Source organism: Rutidosis leptorrhynchoides, chromosome 6 (genome assembly GCF_046630445.1).
Source record: "Rutidosis leptorrhynchoides isolate AG116_Rl617_1_P2 chromosome 6, CSIRO_AGI_Rlap_v1, whole genome shotgun sequence".
Taxonomy (NCBI): domain Eukaryota; kingdom Viridiplantae; phylum Streptophyta; class Magnoliopsida; order Asterales; family Asteraceae; genus Rutidosis; species Rutidosis leptorrhynchoides.
In genome coordinates this window covers 359,963,158-359,981,628 of record NC_092338.1, presented here as the reverse complement: position 1 = coordinate 359,981,628, position 18,471 = coordinate 359,963,158, and positions in this window count along the sequence as shown.

Below are 18,471 nucleotides of genomic sequence, written 5' to 3'. Positions count from 1 at the left end.
ATATTTTAGGTTGATTGATTAAAGATATTTATACCTTAAGAATAAACGTTAAATTTCGCAGTGATGTAATAAATTTTTGAATGATATCAATAATTTCGGTCGCCAAACCTAATTTTATTCAATACCAATTTAATACTTTATAGCGAACTTTATTATCAAAAGGTTAAAAATAAAAATAAAAAATAAAAACTGTACAGACTTACCTGTGAAATAGATTTCTTAGTTATATGATCTATCCCATTCATAAGATAGTCGGTTTAATTGGTTTTCCATGGCTACATAGCCGTAACCTCGAGCATTCAGTGTCTTTTCTTCTAAACTTATGAACGGTCCGTCTCTGCATAAAGTAACAAATTCGGTGTTTGAATAGGTTTGATTATTTGAACATTTACCTCCATGTGACCATTTTCCGCATTTGTGACATCTTTCTAGGTGTCGTGCTCTTCTTTTCGCTGCGGATTTTGATTTTCCTTTACCAAATTGTAACTTATTATCTTCGCATCTGGATTCTTTTCTAACTCCGTCCATTTTTTCTCTGATTACTGATACTATTTCACTAGGAAGTGTGTCATTATTACGTTTAGTGATCAAAGCGTGTAGCATTAGACCATGGTTTAGTTCACAGGCAGTCTTCATTTTCTAAAAAAAAATAAAAATTCAGAATGGGGGGAGAAGACTAGTTCTTTAGGGTCTGCTAGGGAAAGACCATTCGGGTTCCATTTTCGAGAACTACACGAAAACAGACAATCTAACTCTAACAGAAATACATATTATCCTTTAAAGACTTGATTCTCCCCACACTTAGTTAGCTGTGGTGTCGAAATTGTGATTAACTTCGTTGTCGACTTCCATCGGACTATCTATGTAGTGTTTAACTCTGTGACCATTAACTTTAAATTCAATCCCATTTGAATTTATCAATTCTACTGTTCCGTATGGAAAAACTCTTTTAACTATGAATGGTCCAGACCATCCTGATTTCAATTTTCCAGGAAATAGCTTGATTCGTGAATTGAAAAGAAGAACTCTGTCTCCTTCTTTAAATTCTTTTGAACTTCTGATTCTTTTATCATGCCATTTCTTCGTTCTTTCTTTATAGATTAACGAATTTTCGTATGCTTCATGTCTTAATTCTTCTAATTCGTTTAGTTGACTTAATCGTAGACGTCCGGCTTCATGTAAATCAAGATTACATGTCTTCAAAGCCCAAAATGCTTTGTGTTCAATTTCCACTGGAAGATGACATGCTTTTCCATAAACAAGTCTAAAAGGTGTGGTTCCAATTGGAGTTTTGTAGGCTGTTCTAAAAGCCAGAGTGCATCCTCCAATTTAATGGACCATTCCTTCGGATTTGATCCTACGGTTTTCTCTAGAATACGTTTTAAAGCTCGGTTGGTATTTTCAACTTGTCCACTTGTTTGTGGATGATATGCGGTGGAGATTTCATGAGTTACTCCATATCTTTTAAGAACTTTCTCAAGTTGATTATTACAGAAATGAGTACCCCGATCACTTATTAAAGCTTTCGGTGTTCCAAACCTTGCAAAAAGACGTTTTAAGAAGTTGACTACAACTCGTGCATCGTTAGTTGGGAGAGCTTGTGCTTTCGCCCATTTAGATACATAATCAATGGCTACGAGAATATAGAGATTATTATGAGATTTTGGAAATGGACCCATAAAGTCAATACCCCAAATGTCAAATACTTCACATACTTGGATGACATTTTGTGGCATTTCATCACGTTGACTTATTTTTCCGGCCCTTTGACAAGCATTACAGGATTTACAAAGAAGGTGTGCGTCTTTGTAAATTGTAGGCCAATAGAATCTAGCATCATAAACTTTTCTTGCTGTTAGTTGAGGCCCATAATGCCCTCCTGTTGGTCCTGTGTGACAATGGTTTAAAATTTTACTAGCTTCATCTCCAAATACACATCGGCGTATTATTCCATCGGGACAACTTTTAAACAGATGTGGATCTTCCCAAAAATAGTATTTTATATCACTGAAGAATTTCTTTCGTTTTTGGTACGATAATCCTTTTTCAAGGAATCCACAAACTAAGTAGTTTGCATAGTCTGCAAACCATGGAATTTCTTTATAATCTATCTTCAATAGATATTCATCAGGAAAGTTGTCTTGTATGGCCGATTCATTTAGAACTTCTAACTCAGGATTTTCAAGACGAGAAAGATGATCAGCGGCGAGATTTTCTGCTCCTCTTTTATCTCGGATTTCAATATCGAACTCTTGTAAGAGTAAGATCCAACGGATTAATCTTGGTTTAGCATCTTGTTTTGAAAATAGGTATCTAAGAGCAGAATGGTCGGTATAGACCACCGTTTTTGCTAGAACGAGATATGATCGAAATTTGTCAAAAGCAAAGACAATAGCAAGGAGTTCTTTTTCAGTAGTTGTATAGTTCGTTTGTGCTCCTTGTAACGTCTTACTAGCATAATATATAGGTTGAAATTGTTTTTCAATCCTTTGTCCTAAAACGACTCCCATTGCAAAATCACTTGCATTGCACATTAGTTCAAATGGTAGATTCCAATTTGGTGTTATCATTATCGGCGCATTAGTGAGTTTCTCTTTAAGAATATTAAAAGATTTGATACATTCATCTGAAAAGATGAATGGAGCATCTTTTTCTAGGAGTTTATTCATAGGAGTGGCAATTTTAGAAAAATCTTTTATGAAACGTCGGTAAAAACCGGCATGCCCTAGAAAACTCCTAACTCCTCTAACATTGGTGGAATGTGGAAGTTTAGCAATTACATCTACTTTAGCTCTATCCACTTCAATTCCTTCTTTTGAAATTTTATGTCCAAGAACGATGCCTTCTTTAACCATGAAATGGCATTTCTCCCAATTAAGTACTAGATTTGACTGTTCGCATCTAATAAGCATTCGTTCAAGATTAGCTAGACATGATTCAAATGTATCACCGAAGACTGAAAAGTCATCCATGAAAACTTCCATGCATTCTTCTATCATGTCGTGAAAAATCGCCATCATACACCTTTGAAAGGTTGCAGGGGCGTTACAAAGTCCAAATGGCATGCGTTTGTAAGCAAAAGTACCATAAGGGCACGTGAATGTGGTTTTCTCTTGGTCCTCGGGTGCTATTGGAATTTGAAAATATCCGGAAAATCCATCTAGAAAACAATAGTAACTATTTTCGGCTAATCTTTCCAACATTTGATCTATGAAAGGTAAGGGAAAGTGATCTTTTCTGGTGGCGTCATTTAATTTTCTATAATCAATACATACACGCCATCCTGTTACAGTCCTAGTAGGAATAAGCTCATTTTTCTCATTTGTAATGACAGTCATGCCACCCTTCTTAGGCACGCATTGAACTGGGCTTACCCATGGACTATCAGAGATTGGATAAATTAGACCTGCATCTAGCAGTTTAATAATCTCTTTCTTAACTACATCTTGCATATTAGGATTTAGTCTTCGTTGGCGTTGCACATACGTTTTATGACCTTCTTCCATAAGGATTTTATGTGTGCAATACGAAGGACTTATTCCTTTAATATCATGAATCTTCCATGCAATGGCTGGTTTATGAGCTTTCAACACAGAAATGAGTTGTGATTTCTCATTTTCAGTAAGAGAAGACGATATTATTACAGGTAATTCAGATTCACCATGTAAATAAGCGTATTCCAAATGGTTTGGAAGTGGCTTTAACTCTAATTTCGGGGGTTCTTCTATCGATGATTTGTATCGATATCTGTCTTCTTCTTTTAGCATTTGGATTTCTTCTGTTGTTGGTTCATATCCATTAGCTATTAGTGTAGCTAACATTTCAACTTCATCAATTGGTTCATTACCTTCTCCTAAAGAACATTCTCCTGTTCCTTGTAATTCTGGAAATTCTTCTAATAATTCTGCATGTGCATCTATAGTTTGAATATAATAACATGTATCATCTGCAGATTGCGGTTGTTGCATTGCTCTATCAACTGAAAAGGTAACACTCTCGTCCTCTATACTTAGGGTCAATTTCTTACCGAACACGTCTATCATTGCTTTAGCCGTGTTTAAGAATGGTCTTCCTAATATGAGAGGAACTTGAGAATCTTCTTCCATGTCCAGAACAACAAAATCTACTGGAAATACTAAAGTACCAACTTTAACTACCATGTTTTCCATTATCCCTCTAGGATATTTTATTGATCTATCGGCTAGTTGTATGCTTATTCTGGTTGGTTTCAATTCTCCAAGGTCTAGTTTAGCGTATAGTGAATATGGCATTAGATTTATACTAGCACCTAAGTCTGCCAATGCTTCTATTGAACTAAGACTACCCAGAAAATATGGAATTGTGAAACTTCCTGGATCAGATAGTTTTTCTGGTATCTTATTCAACAGCACTGCTGAACAATTAGCATTCATGGTAACAGCCGAGAGTTCTTCCATTTTCTTTCTATTTGAGATCAGATCTTTTAAGAATTTAGCATATCTAGGCATTCCTGAAATCACATCAATGAAAGGAAGATTTACATTTATCTGTTTAAACATATCCAAGAATTTGGATTGCTCGGCTTCAAGTTTCTCTTTCTTCATTTTACTCGGGTATGGAAGTGGTGGTTGGTATGGTTTAACATAAGGTTTAGCCTTAACTGTGTTATCTTCATTAACCTTCTCAACTATCGGTTCTTTTTCCTTATCTTGATCAGGTTGTGGTTCTTGTGGAGTAGGAATAGCTTCATCAGAAGTTACAGGTATTTCAGGTGGTTTAAGTGTTGTACCACTTCTTGTGGTAATGGCTTTAGCTGTTTCATTCCGGGGGTTAGCATTTGTATCACTAGGTAGACTTCCCGGTTTTCTTTCACCTATTAACCTTGCTAGGTTACTTACTTCTTGTTCCAGATTTTGAATAGAAGCTTGTTGATTTCTAAATGCTTGAGCATTTTGTTCATTAGTTTGTTTCTGAGATGTGAAAAACTGCATTTGAGTTTCAACTAGCTTCGTCATCATATCTTCTAAATTCAGCTTTTTATCATCGTTTTGTTGTGGTGGTTTGTTTTGAAAATTAGGTCTTTGCTGATTGTAATTATTATTGGATAATTGTTGATTGGTAGGACCTTGTTGGTTATTGTATGGAATATTTCGGTTATAATTCTGGTTTTGATTGTAAATCGTTCTTGGCGGTTGATAATTATTCTGATAATTATTTCCAGGCCTTTGGTTTATGTATGAAATATTCTCTCTTTATTCCATTGTTAATTCAATACTGAGACAATCTTTTGTTAAATGTGGTCCTCCACACTGCTCACAACTAATTCGTATTGAGTGAATATCTTTAGTCATCTTTTCCATTCGTCTCTCGACAGCATCTATCTTTGCGAAAATGGAATCTAAGTCATGGCTAGAATCGGCTCTAGCTGCTTTAGATGATCTAACGATATCTTTTTCTTGCTGCCACTCATGTGAGTGGGAAGCAGTGTTATCAATAATTTTGTAAGCATCAGTTTCGGTTTTCTTCATAATAGAACCACCAGCTGCTATATCTATGTCTTTCCTTGTAGTGATGTCGCATCCTTGGTAGAATATTTGTACTATTTGACAGGTATCTAAACCATGTTGCGGACATCCTCTCAATAACTTTCCAAATCTTGTCCAAGCCTCATATAGAGTTTCATTTGGCTTCTGTGTGAACGTAACAATTTCTGCTTGAAGTCTTACGGCTTTAGATGCCGGAAAGAATTGTTTAAGAAATTTTTCAACTAATACGTCCCATGTATCAATCGCCCCTTCAGGTAACGATTCCAACCAATCTTTGGCTTCTCCCTTTAAAGTCCAGGGAAATAACATGAGATATATCTGTTCATCCTCAACTTCTCTTATTTTAAATAGTGTGCAGATCCTATTAAAGGTACGTAGATGTTTATTTGGATCTTCCTTCGGCGCACCACTAAATTGGCATTGATTAGTCACCATGTGTAGAATTTGTCCTTTGATTTCATAATCTGGCGCATTAATGTCTGGATGAGTAATTGCGTGACCTTGACCAGTGCGTTTAGCTCTCATTCGGTCTTCCATACTTAAAGGTTCCAGATTCTCCATAATTGAATTTGTTGAATCGGAATCACTAGAGGATTCTGATTTAATGGTTCGTTCCTCAACAATCTCTGTTTGAATGATTGGTGGTTCCGGAGGAAAGTTTAGTGGTTCAGGATCTATGAATCGTCCCTGAATATTCTCCGGATTCTCAATTGTGAGGTCGAGTTCAAAAAATGGATTATCGGAAATTTAAACTGGAGTACTTGGTCGACTGGAAGACGATTCTAAAGAAAAATAAACGGCGGTAATATTTGCTAAATATCTTGATCTAGTTACGGGTGGTGAACGTACAAAAGGTGGTGAACGTCTTGCTCGGTGCATTCACTGAATATCCTGTTAGTTTTTAAAAGGAAAGAAAAATTATAATAAGTTATCCAATCAATAGACTTTTCTGATTTTGCCCACGTTTCGAATAGCCAAAAGATGCAGCAGAGGGGCAGGATTCGTTTGGTCTCAATATAATTGAGGACTGTTTGGCTCCAATAACCCGGTCCACGTACAAATCCAACTATTACCACGAACCAGAAAATTTTGATGTCTTTCAATTTAACCACTTAAAATAAATTTTTGTAATTTTAAGAAATTTAGATAAGAAGTAGAATAAAAATCTATGTCCTAAAAACTAGAATAGCGAGAAATAAGAAAGAAAAAGAGTTCGTCGAAAAAGGTCGAAAAAGAAAAATGGTTGAAAAATAAAAGGTGACGGAAAAATAAAAGAAACTTATAAAACTTAAAAACACTTGACTAACCTAACCTTATTACTACAACTAACTTAAAATTATAATCGCAAATTGAGATTACTAATTGGAATGATAATTGATACATAGGTAAAAGTCGTCTAAAAATATTAAAGCTTACAGGAAAAACTATATCCCAAATGGAAATAACTTAAAAAGAAACTAAAACTTAAAAAGGCGTCGCAAAATTCTAAAGTACTTAAATCTTAGTCTAAAGAACAAGCACTTAAGGAATTCTACGGCAAAGCCTAAAAATCTAGAAGTAAAAATAACTATGGCAAAAACTAAGTTTAAAACTAAATATGAGCTAAAAATACAAATATTACGCTAAAACGATTAAAAAGGGATAAAATATAAAAATAAACTAAAAGTTGTAAAAAGTACAATTTTTATAAAAATATTATTTTTATATTAATTATTTATTAAAACTATTAATTTTATATTTTATTTAACTAATTTAACTAAATATATAAATTAAATAAAAAGAAACTTAAAATAAAACTAATTATAATAATAATAAGTAATTAGGGTTAATAATAATAATAATTAATAATTACTCCGTAATTAATGCTGATTAGGGTTCCTGTGTGGCCTGTCAGATTGTCTCCGCGAGTTGCGGTATTAGAAGCTGTAAACTCCGCGAGTCGCGGGGTTTCAAAATTCAAATGACAGGTTGTTTAAAATTCGACGCATTTTTTTTTTATTTTTATTTTCTGTTTTCTGTTTTAAAATCTAAAATATTTATATAATAAAAACTTATATTTAAAAACTAAAATAAAAATAAAGAAACTTTATAAAACTTAAATATTTAATAAAATCTTAAAAATATATAAATTTTTGTTTTTCTTTTTATATTTTCGAATAATTAAAAACGTATTTTAATAAAAGTAAACTAAAAATAAAAATCTTTTTTTTTATGTAGCGTTGCGCTTCCGGCTTTTAAGCTAGATTGTTCCCCGGCAGCGGCGCCAAAAATACTTGATGTTTGAGCAGAGGGGTATAAAATACTATTAATTTTTAAAAGGAAATACTATTAAATACGATACAATTTTACACAAGATATTTATTTATTTAGAGAATGGATATACTTAAACCTTGCTACAACACTTATAGGCAGTGTACCTAATCGTACGGTAGTGTAGTTTTTAGTAAGTCCGGTTCGTTCCACAGGGAAAATCTTTAAACAAAGCTTAACGCTATATTAGTTTACTTTTATAAAAATACAAATATATATATAAGTAATATTATTATTATAAAGGGGGGTTTTTACCGTTTAATGACCGGTTTGTCGATTTTAAAACTTTAGTCGCAGTTAAAACCAAATGTAAAATAATAAATAAATACAAGACTTAATTTAAAGCATAAAGTAAATAACGATAATAAAATTGCCAATAATAAAAGTGCGATAAAATAAACTTGCGATAATTAAAAAAAATACGATAATTAAAAGTGCAATTAAATACAATAACAATAAAAATGCGATAATTAGAATTGCAATTAAATATAAAATAAAGGAAATTAAATATGAAATAAAAGAATTATGCTTATTTAAACTTCCGTAATCATGATGTTTGACGTGTTGAATTTAGTTTTATGCCCATGGGTTAATTTTCCTTTGTCCAGGATTATTTAATATGTCCATACGGATTTTGTCCATAATAGTCCATCAGTCATAAATATAAAGAGCGAAAGCCTTCGTCAAATTATTCTTATTCCCGAAGTCAAATATTCCAACTAATTGGGGACTTAAACTGTAACAAGATTTTAATACTTTGTTTAATAATTACACCAGGATGTCGACTGAGTGTAACCCAAGGTTTTAATATTTTGTTATCAATTATACCAAGTGTCCTTATACATAATTTCACCCCTGTTTTAATTATTCTAGTGGCTATTAATCCATTCCCGTGTCCGGTTAAATGAACGATTATTCGTATATATAAATACCCCGCCCATCGTGTCCGATCGAGTGTATATGGTAATTTATAGGGACGCCCAATTGTAAATCTTTATATTAACATTAACAAACTATCATTTAGTTAAACAAATATAAAGCCCATTAATAGCCCATAGTCTAATTTCCACAAGTGTCGTTCTTTTGTCCAAACCCCAATTATGGTACAAAGCCCAATTACCCAATTTTAGTAATTAGCCCAACATCATGATTACTTCGGATTAAATAAGCATAATAATAACTTAGCTACGAGACATTAAATTAAAAAGGTTGAACATAACTTACAATGATTAAAAATAGCGTAGCGTTACACGGACAGAATTTCGACTTACACCCTTACAACATTCGCTAACATATCCTTATTATTAGGATTTAAAATTAAAATTAAAATTAAAATATAAATATTTACGTATAGATATAGAGAGGATGGATATATGATATATTTTTACGATCAGAATGCGCGAGCTTTATAGGCAGTTTCTAAATTTGGGGCTCCGCGACTCGCGGCATTTTTGCTCTTCAAACTCCGCGAGTCGCGGAGTTTGAAATTCCAGCTCACTCCAAATTGGAACTTAGTCTGCCGACGGTTTATTATATAATATAATATATATATAATTTATATAATTAATTATATATTATATTATATTTATATACATAGTTAACTTATAATTTTTAGTCCGTTGCGTCGAGCGTTGAGAGTTGACTCTGGTCCCGGTTCTGGATTTTTGAACGTCCTTGCGTACAATTTAATATCTTGTACTTTGCGTTTTGAATCTTGTACTCTTGTAATTTCGAGACGTTTCTTATCAATAATTGGAACCTCTTTGATTGTATTTTGTACTTTTGAGCTTTTTGGTCGTTTGCGTCTTCAATTCGTCGAATCTGTCTTTTGTCTTCACCTTTTACTATTTAAACGAATATCACTTTTAAATAGAACAATTGCAACTAAAAGCTTGTCTTTCTTGAGGAATAATGCTATGAAATATATGTTCGTTTTTAGCATTATCAGATAGATAGAAGGATGAATGCATAAATGAAACTGAAAACGTTCGACTTTAAAGGACTTGGCACACCTAACCCGTTCATGCGATCGCATGAGTCTTAGTGGGTTAGGCCATGCGATCGCATGGTGATCTTGGCCAGCTCACATCCACTTTTAAGGCTGCCGACACTCAATATATTTATATTTTTATATTTATTTATTTATTTTACATAATTTATTATTTATTATATTATATTTACGTGCGTGGTAAAAATGTAATTTTTGTTCTAATGACATGGCCATTGTCATTCGACTCATGTCCCATTTCCGGTTTCTTGAATGCATTTTCGTACGTTTAGAAAACTAACCTTTTACGTTACGCGACATGTACCTTTAATAATAATTAGACTTTAATCAATGAAGAACAATCCCACTCAAAGTGTAACTTATATATTTGGGTGTTTTGGTCATTTGCTTCTATAAATCAAAGTTTCATTGTTTATCAAAATGTATATTTTTAAATCAAACGTTTTATGACTAAGTTAAAATATATATATATATATATATATATATATATATATATATATATATATATATATATACATATATTTTTATTTAAAAATATAAATTTGTACTTAAAATATTTACTTAATAATATAACTTTTTAGTTTTTCAAAACCATTTATATTTCAAAGTTACTTTTTATTTCGTTTAGAAAATATTATAACTTGTAACGTTTTCATTTGAAAACTTAAATAGATACAATTCATTTATGTACTAACTTTTTAGATATCAATCACATCACTAAACAAGAGTTACTATCGTGTACTAAACTAATTTGAAAACATATATATTTAATGAACACGTTTTAAATACACGTTGTAAGTTATTTATATATAACAACCAATATTTCAACCTAGGTTAATTTAATCAAAGACATTTTAAATATTCGAGTTCTATTATATCGTAAAGTGTTTTCGTACATTTGAAACAAAATGATTATTATGTAATTTAGTCTTTCACTAACCTTTGTCTAATTCTCGATAATAGACACGTTTGTTCCTACACATAAATCACTTTACCAATTATTACGAATACCGTTAAAAAGGAAAAGTTTTCCAAATTCAAAGTGGACCTCCCAACAGAGACTCGTAATCATAAATTAATGTATCTGAAGAATCAATCATTTGATATATCTTTTAATTCCATTGCTAATCATATTAAAATAAATACGTTCATATAAAGTATTATTCGCTTAATTACTTTGTTGACATTTTCAAGTTATAATATATATACACATATACATACCTAATCATATATGTTCATTTAATGGTTCGTGAATCATTGGAACATAGTTTAAAATTCTTGAGATTCAACTTACAAACTTTGCTTATCGTGTCGGGAATATATAAAGATTAAAGTTTAAATTTGGTCAGAAATTTCTGGGTTGTCACAGTACCTACCCGTTAAAGAAATTTCGTCCCAAAATTTGATTGGGATGGTCATGGATGACAATAAGTATGTTTTCATGACGCATATAAGCTGAAGATTAGAGTTTTATCATCATTGAGTAATATGGATAAAACCATTTGATTTTGTAAAGAGTACGAGTGAAGCTATTACCAAAAGAGTTAAATGAGTAGGTATAGATTCGTCATATCTTTTGACGTAGATAGAATTGATTTTCAAGTTCAAGAGATTTGGAGAAAATCTTCGTAATAAGATTTGATTAAGGAAATTAGGATCCGCTTTAAATGCGATCATCCATTTTGATTGCTCTGTCGGATATTTTACTATAAATCCACTCCCTTCGTTTCCTTACAACTCACACCTTCTCTTCTTTCTCCCTCAGCTCATACTTTAAAGTATTTGTCAATATGTTCCATCCAGTTTTGATTCTTGATATACTCCTTACCTTCATATCTGTCATTCTTCTTTTTCATCTACCGCCGAAAGAATCTATTTACTTTTACTATACCCTTGGGTTTATAGTGTTTTTAGTTCTCCCGTGTCTTTATATTGCTATTTGCATCGATATATACGGTTTATAATATCTGGGTGGTTGTTGGATTTTATATCTTCTCTTATATTTTGATGTCTCTACTTCTGTCTCCCATAATCATTGTCATCTCCAGTTAATGCTCTCTTTTATTTGCTGCGATTTATACCCTGATTTCTATTTCGAAATTTTGTCCTTTCATTTCTTCTTCTTACGATTAAGCACCTCTTGTAATGGTCCAGAATTCGCAGAAATGAATTTCGGAATGAACATTGTTAATGTTCTAGGAAGAAAATTGTAATGGCACGATCTTGACTTGTCAAATTACCAGAATACCTCGGAAAAGATCGAATCATCAATAAAATATTTTCTTGATATTTTTAGAGATTAAGTAGAATACAAGAGTCGTGTAACATGGCACATGATGACGGTATGGTCTGTGAATCATCATGTTTCATTAGAAACTCATCATGAATTATTGTAATATAATCACGTTGATCAAGTGTCATTATATTATACTAACTCATGCTTCAGCTCCCAACACTACTTCAAAAGTATTCCTATTTAAAACTCGAATGTTTTAGAATTTAGAACCAAAAATAGTTTCTTTTATGATGTAATACAGATAGTGCGAAGAGATAAATGATTTCAGATAAGAATAATTATGAAAATATCTTCAGAAATATGGAAGATATTTATAATGAAAGATACGATGATATCTTAGAATTTCTAATATCAGAGGATGATGAAGAATATTGTCCGCAGGAGTTTAGAGTCAGGAGCAATGTATTCGTTAATGAATTCAGCAGGTACTAAATCATTTGGATTCTTTGAAGTCACGTTCAGTCTTTGTGATTTGTCCACAGCCTCCTTCATACTTTGCTCCATCCGATTTCCAGTTCCGAGACTTCTCTTTTTCTGCGCTTTGCCAGCACACTTATTCATTATCATCAAACTTTTACTGTTAAAGTCGTTTATAGTTTTTGCTGCTTCATCAGCATTTTTCCATTTTCGGAGAACCAATTCGTAGTTCGGAGTGTTTTTCAGAAACTTCTCATTCAAAGTATGTAAGTCCAGGGGATAGACGTTGTATGCACACATATAATTGTTGGGGTAGACATGCTGCGAGATTTCAAAATATTGATTGATAATTCCCGATGATTCGTATGGCAATTCTCGTTACAAGATGCGAATGAGTAAATGATGGGGTTTCGATAAATAAAATGATTCTTCGGACGGTCAAAGATCAGTGAAGTTGTGATTAAGTTTATTGCTAATGTGGTGAAACATGAAAGGTTCTCCGGTAACAAAAGGGTAATCATATATATCAAGATTATGATAAGGCTACTCCGAATGGAAAATCGAAGTTGTCTTGCTGGAGCTGTGATAGAATTTGCTACTTTGAAAAGAAATTGCAAGATTATTTTTGCTAATAAATACCAAAGGATCTGACACAGATATGTGTTAAACTATGACTTTGGTTTCGAGAGCTTTTTAAGTACATAACTGTGGGTAATATGTGGTTGAATCATCATCTCGATTGCTCATTATTTGAAGTGTCTTCAGAAATTTTCGAAGGGTTTGAACACAGATTGTAATCGTTAATTTACATTTGATGTTCTAACACAGTTTTGAAGTCAAAGTATAGCTTTGAAAGATGTAGGAATCTAAAAGTGATGATACCGGTTATATCTCGAATTGAATTATGAGGTTTCAAAATCAGAATATGTAATTGGGTGAGTATGGTTGTTTTGATTGTTATGAGAGAATGTATATTATTATGAAAGTAGGAAGTATAGTTGATAATTTGCTTAATCAGATTCGAAGAATGTAACATATTAATTGTGAATATATATATATATATATATATATATATATATATATATATATATATATATATATATATATATATATATATATATATATATATATCTCGGGTATTACCTACCCGTTAAAAAAAATATTTCACAATTAATATTTTGTACAAAAGAATTTTATTACAGTCTTTATGAAAATATATATGTATATATTCTCTTCAGATGTAACATAGATTTCAATTAGTCAATACTAAATTAAACTCATTCGATTTATGGTTGAAACCAGAATTGAATAATCCCTTGAAGGCTTTAGAGATTACATAAGTATTTCTTCAATAATATTGAAATTATGAATCAATACTTCGTTATTTGTTGAGGTGTGATGTTGGTTTTCGTTAAATTATTGTGAACTTCGCAAATTACGAATGATGTTATCTGAAAAGTTTCGGTTACATCGATGATGAAAGTGTAAAATCAAATATATACTTGATTTATTAGGAATTGGAATTTGTTGAATTGAGACAGAGATTGTAGTTCACGATGGTTAGGTCGCGGGCGAAGGACGTACATTATTGCATATTTGTAATATGAATTAACCGAGTAGTTAAGATTCACACACAATAGCTTAGCACGGAAAGATTTATTTTTTTATTTCAAAATATATATATATATATATATATATATATATATATATATATATATATATATATATATATATATATATATATATATAATATACATATAATTTCTTCAGAGGGAATGAGTTAATTCTTCATAACTCATTGATACAATATACGGGTTATTGATTCGTAATGATGTCCATAGTGATTCTTGAACTGACGGAGTTTGTGATGTTATAGATGTTGTTGATTCTGATGCTGACTGCACTGGCGATGCTGGTGATGCTGACGGTACTGATGATGTTATTGGTAAAACAAGTTTAGCTGGTTAATTATACACCATTATTGTCAGAGTTTCTACTCTTCCTTCTATCATTTTTGTTCGCTTAACTGATTTATGGTTAGGGCTAGATTAGATAATTTCTAAGACTTTAGAGATTACATAATTGTCACGGAATATTTCTCCAATGAAGTTATGAATTAATACTTCGTCAGTTATTGTTGTTGGTACTCCTTGGTATCTATGTTGCATATGACGTTGATGCTCGTGGGACAGATTGTAAGGTTGAGGTTTATGAAGCGGTTGTGGTTGGAGATGGTAATGGTACTATTGACGTTGATGTTGGTGGTACTGGTTATGCTGCTGATGCTGCTGCTGGTGTTTATAATCTCTGCATCATATTCTCCAAAGTCACTACCCGAGCGCGAAGCTCGTTGACTTCTTCTATTACACCGGGGTGATTGTCGGTTCGGACGAGCGGATAAATAAAATCTAAAATTTGATGTAATATATAATCGTGACGAGATACTCTGAAAATGAGAGAGAAAATGGTGTTTCAGACAGGTTCGCCGGTAAGTGCTTCAGGTTCTTCGTCAAGAGGGCAATGTGGTGGATGGAAGGATCGCCTTCTTCTTGTCTCCAATGATTGAGGAGGCTACGAACCCATCCCCAATTCATCCAGAATAGGTGATTACTAATTGGATGATCCATTCCAGTTACACTGCTTTCGGAGCTTGAGTGTGATTCCATTTCAGAATCCAAAGAACTTGAACTAATGGCGAATTCCATTTCGTACGATTGAATAAGGATTTTTTGATATGAAATGATTTTCGGATATCGGATGGTATTCTAATTACATAGAATATCCATAGATATAGAACAAAAGATTTCGTAGATTACGGATGAATTTGCGGGATATGTCAGGCAAAGTTTAAAGTAACAGATACGATAATATATGATTTAGCAGATACGCTAAGATATGAATTTTGTCTATACACTACTCATGCAATTAATATAGCAAGACGTGTCTAGACTAATAATGATAAGCAGGTAATTTCCTAAGGATGATAAGCAGATGATTTCCGACTAAAAATGATAAGCAAAACTTTTGACATGCAGACACGGTCGAAGTCCAGACTCACTAATGCATCCTAACGACTTATTAGTTAGACACACTAATGCAGACCTGGTTCGCTAAGACCACCGCTCTGATACCAACTGAAAGGACCCGTTTATATACATTATAAATGATTCACAATAGTTGATTTCATCGCGAGGTATTTGGCCTCTATATGCTACATTTTACAAACATTGCATTCGTTTTTTTTAAAGACAAACTTTCTTTACATCGAAAATTGACAGGCATGCATACCATTTCATAATATCCACTATCCAACTATAAATTGACTTAATAATAATCTTTAATGAACTCAATGACTTGAATGCAACATTATTCAAAATATGCCATGAACGACTCCAAGTAATATCTTTAAAATGAGCAAATGCACAGCGAAAGATTTCTTTAATACATGAGAATAAACATGCTTTAAAGTGTTAACCAAAAGGTTGGTGAGTTCATTAGTTTATCATAATCATTCATTTTCATCATTTTAATAGACCACAAGAATTTCATTTCCAGTTCTCATAAATATACGTTCCATGCATAGAGACAAAAATCATTTATATGGTGAACACCTGGTCAATATTTGTCTAACAATTTTAGTCGGGTCATAGTGTACCACAATCCTAATGCTCGAGACTAATATGTAAAAGCGAACAAAAGTCAATTTGACTCAAAATGATTTCTAAAATTTATACATGATTATAATATATTTTAAATATCGTCGTTTTATATTTTTAAATATTTTTAAAAGATTTATTAGAGTAAATAATATAATTCATTTATTAATAAATAAAATTTTATATTAAAATTTATATAATAAAATATACTTTTATATATATTAAGTAATAAAATTTATAGAGTTCATTTAATATTATAAAGATAATATGATAGGTATTATTGAAGTAATTTTATTACCCGTAGTAAAATATGTTTGTATCGCATATTTATTTGATAAAATAATATCTATGATAATAGTAAGTAAAAGTTGTATTATTTTGTAATAATAATTATTATTATTTTATTAATAAAAACATCAATATTTATAATTACTAAGATGACATTATGAAAAAATGATATTTCTAATTATGAAAACTTTAATATTTACGACACTTTTTAATATTAACTCTAAAATAATAATTCTATTTAAAATGATAATAATAATGATATTTTATAATAACAATGACATTTCTATTAAAATGATAATTTTTGTTAAAATGATAGTTTTAATACTAATGATACTTTTAATAATAATATTAATGATAAAAAAATAATAAGAACGATAATTTTATCTAAATCAATATACTATAATATTTTAATTTCATCATGATACTCCTGCTCATTATTTCCTAATCGTTTCGTTTAATATCTTTTAATCGTCTTTTATATCGTGTTCATAATACTGATAATAATAGTAATCAAAAGAATTAGGTGTTACTAATATTAGTTTTAATTATAATAATATTAATAATGCTAGTTACTATAACATTATTAACGATAATACTAATAATTATTTTAATGATAATATAATAATAATAATAATAACAATAACAATAATTATTTTTAAATAATGATATAATAATAATAATAATAATAATAATAATAATAATAATAATAATTTGATAATAATAATACTAATTATAACTTTAACAATAATAACGATAGTAATAATAATAAAAATAACAATTTTTATTGATAATTCCTTTTATTGATAAAGATAAGATAAAACTAGAACGACGATAATAACGACGATAATAATAATAATCATTTTTTAATAATAATACCAAATTTCAATTGACTATAACTTCAAATCCGTTCATCGAAACCATTCGATATCTAAATGAATAGTTCTTAATTTTTCGTTAGCTTTCCAACGACATGCATATCTTATATCTTATCTTAACCTCATATATAACTAATTCAGGATTCAACATAACCTAACTAAAGGCAATATCAAAAGTACAAACATGTATAATCCTATATACTCGAGCTCTAGTCAGGGATACACTATTAGTATGTAAAAATTAAATTATGAGCGCTTACGTATCAATATTGAGATTCAATATTGCAGGAAAGGTACATAGACGTAACAGAGACGATAAACACTAGATTGACCTCACGAGCATACCCATGATCCATACCCATAACCTCCATAGCTATAACCCATAATTTCCTTAGCCCTATCCTACTCGAAAACCAATTTGAAGACATGCGAGTAGAACCTCGTCGTAGTATTTTAGGTGTAATACTAACAATAATAATACTCTTAACTATAATATTAATTTTGATAATAATAATAATAATAATAATAATAATAATAATAATAATAATAATAATAATAATAATAAATATAATATATATATATATATAGATATAGAGTGCTCGATAGATAGAAGGATGAATGCATAAATGAAACTGAAAACGTTCGACTTTAAAGGACTTGGCACACCTAACCCGTTCATGCGATCGCATGAGTCTTAGTGGGTTAGGCCATGCGATCGCATGGTGATCTTGGCCAGCTCACATCCACTTTCAAGGCTGCCGACACTCAATATATTTATATTTTTATATTTATTTATTTATTTATTTTACATAATTTATTATTTATTATATTATATTTACGTGCGTGGTAAAAATGTAATTTTTGTTCTAATGACATGGGCGTTGTCATTCGACTCATGTCCCGTTTCCGGTTTCTTGAATGCATTTTCGTACGTTTAGAAAACTAACCTTTTACGTTACGCGACGTGTACCTTTAATAATAATTAGACTTTAATCAATGAAGAAAAATCCCACTCAAAGTGTAACTTATATATTTGGGTGTTTTGGTCATTTGCTTCTATAAATCAAAGTTTTTTGTTGTTTATCAAAATGTATAT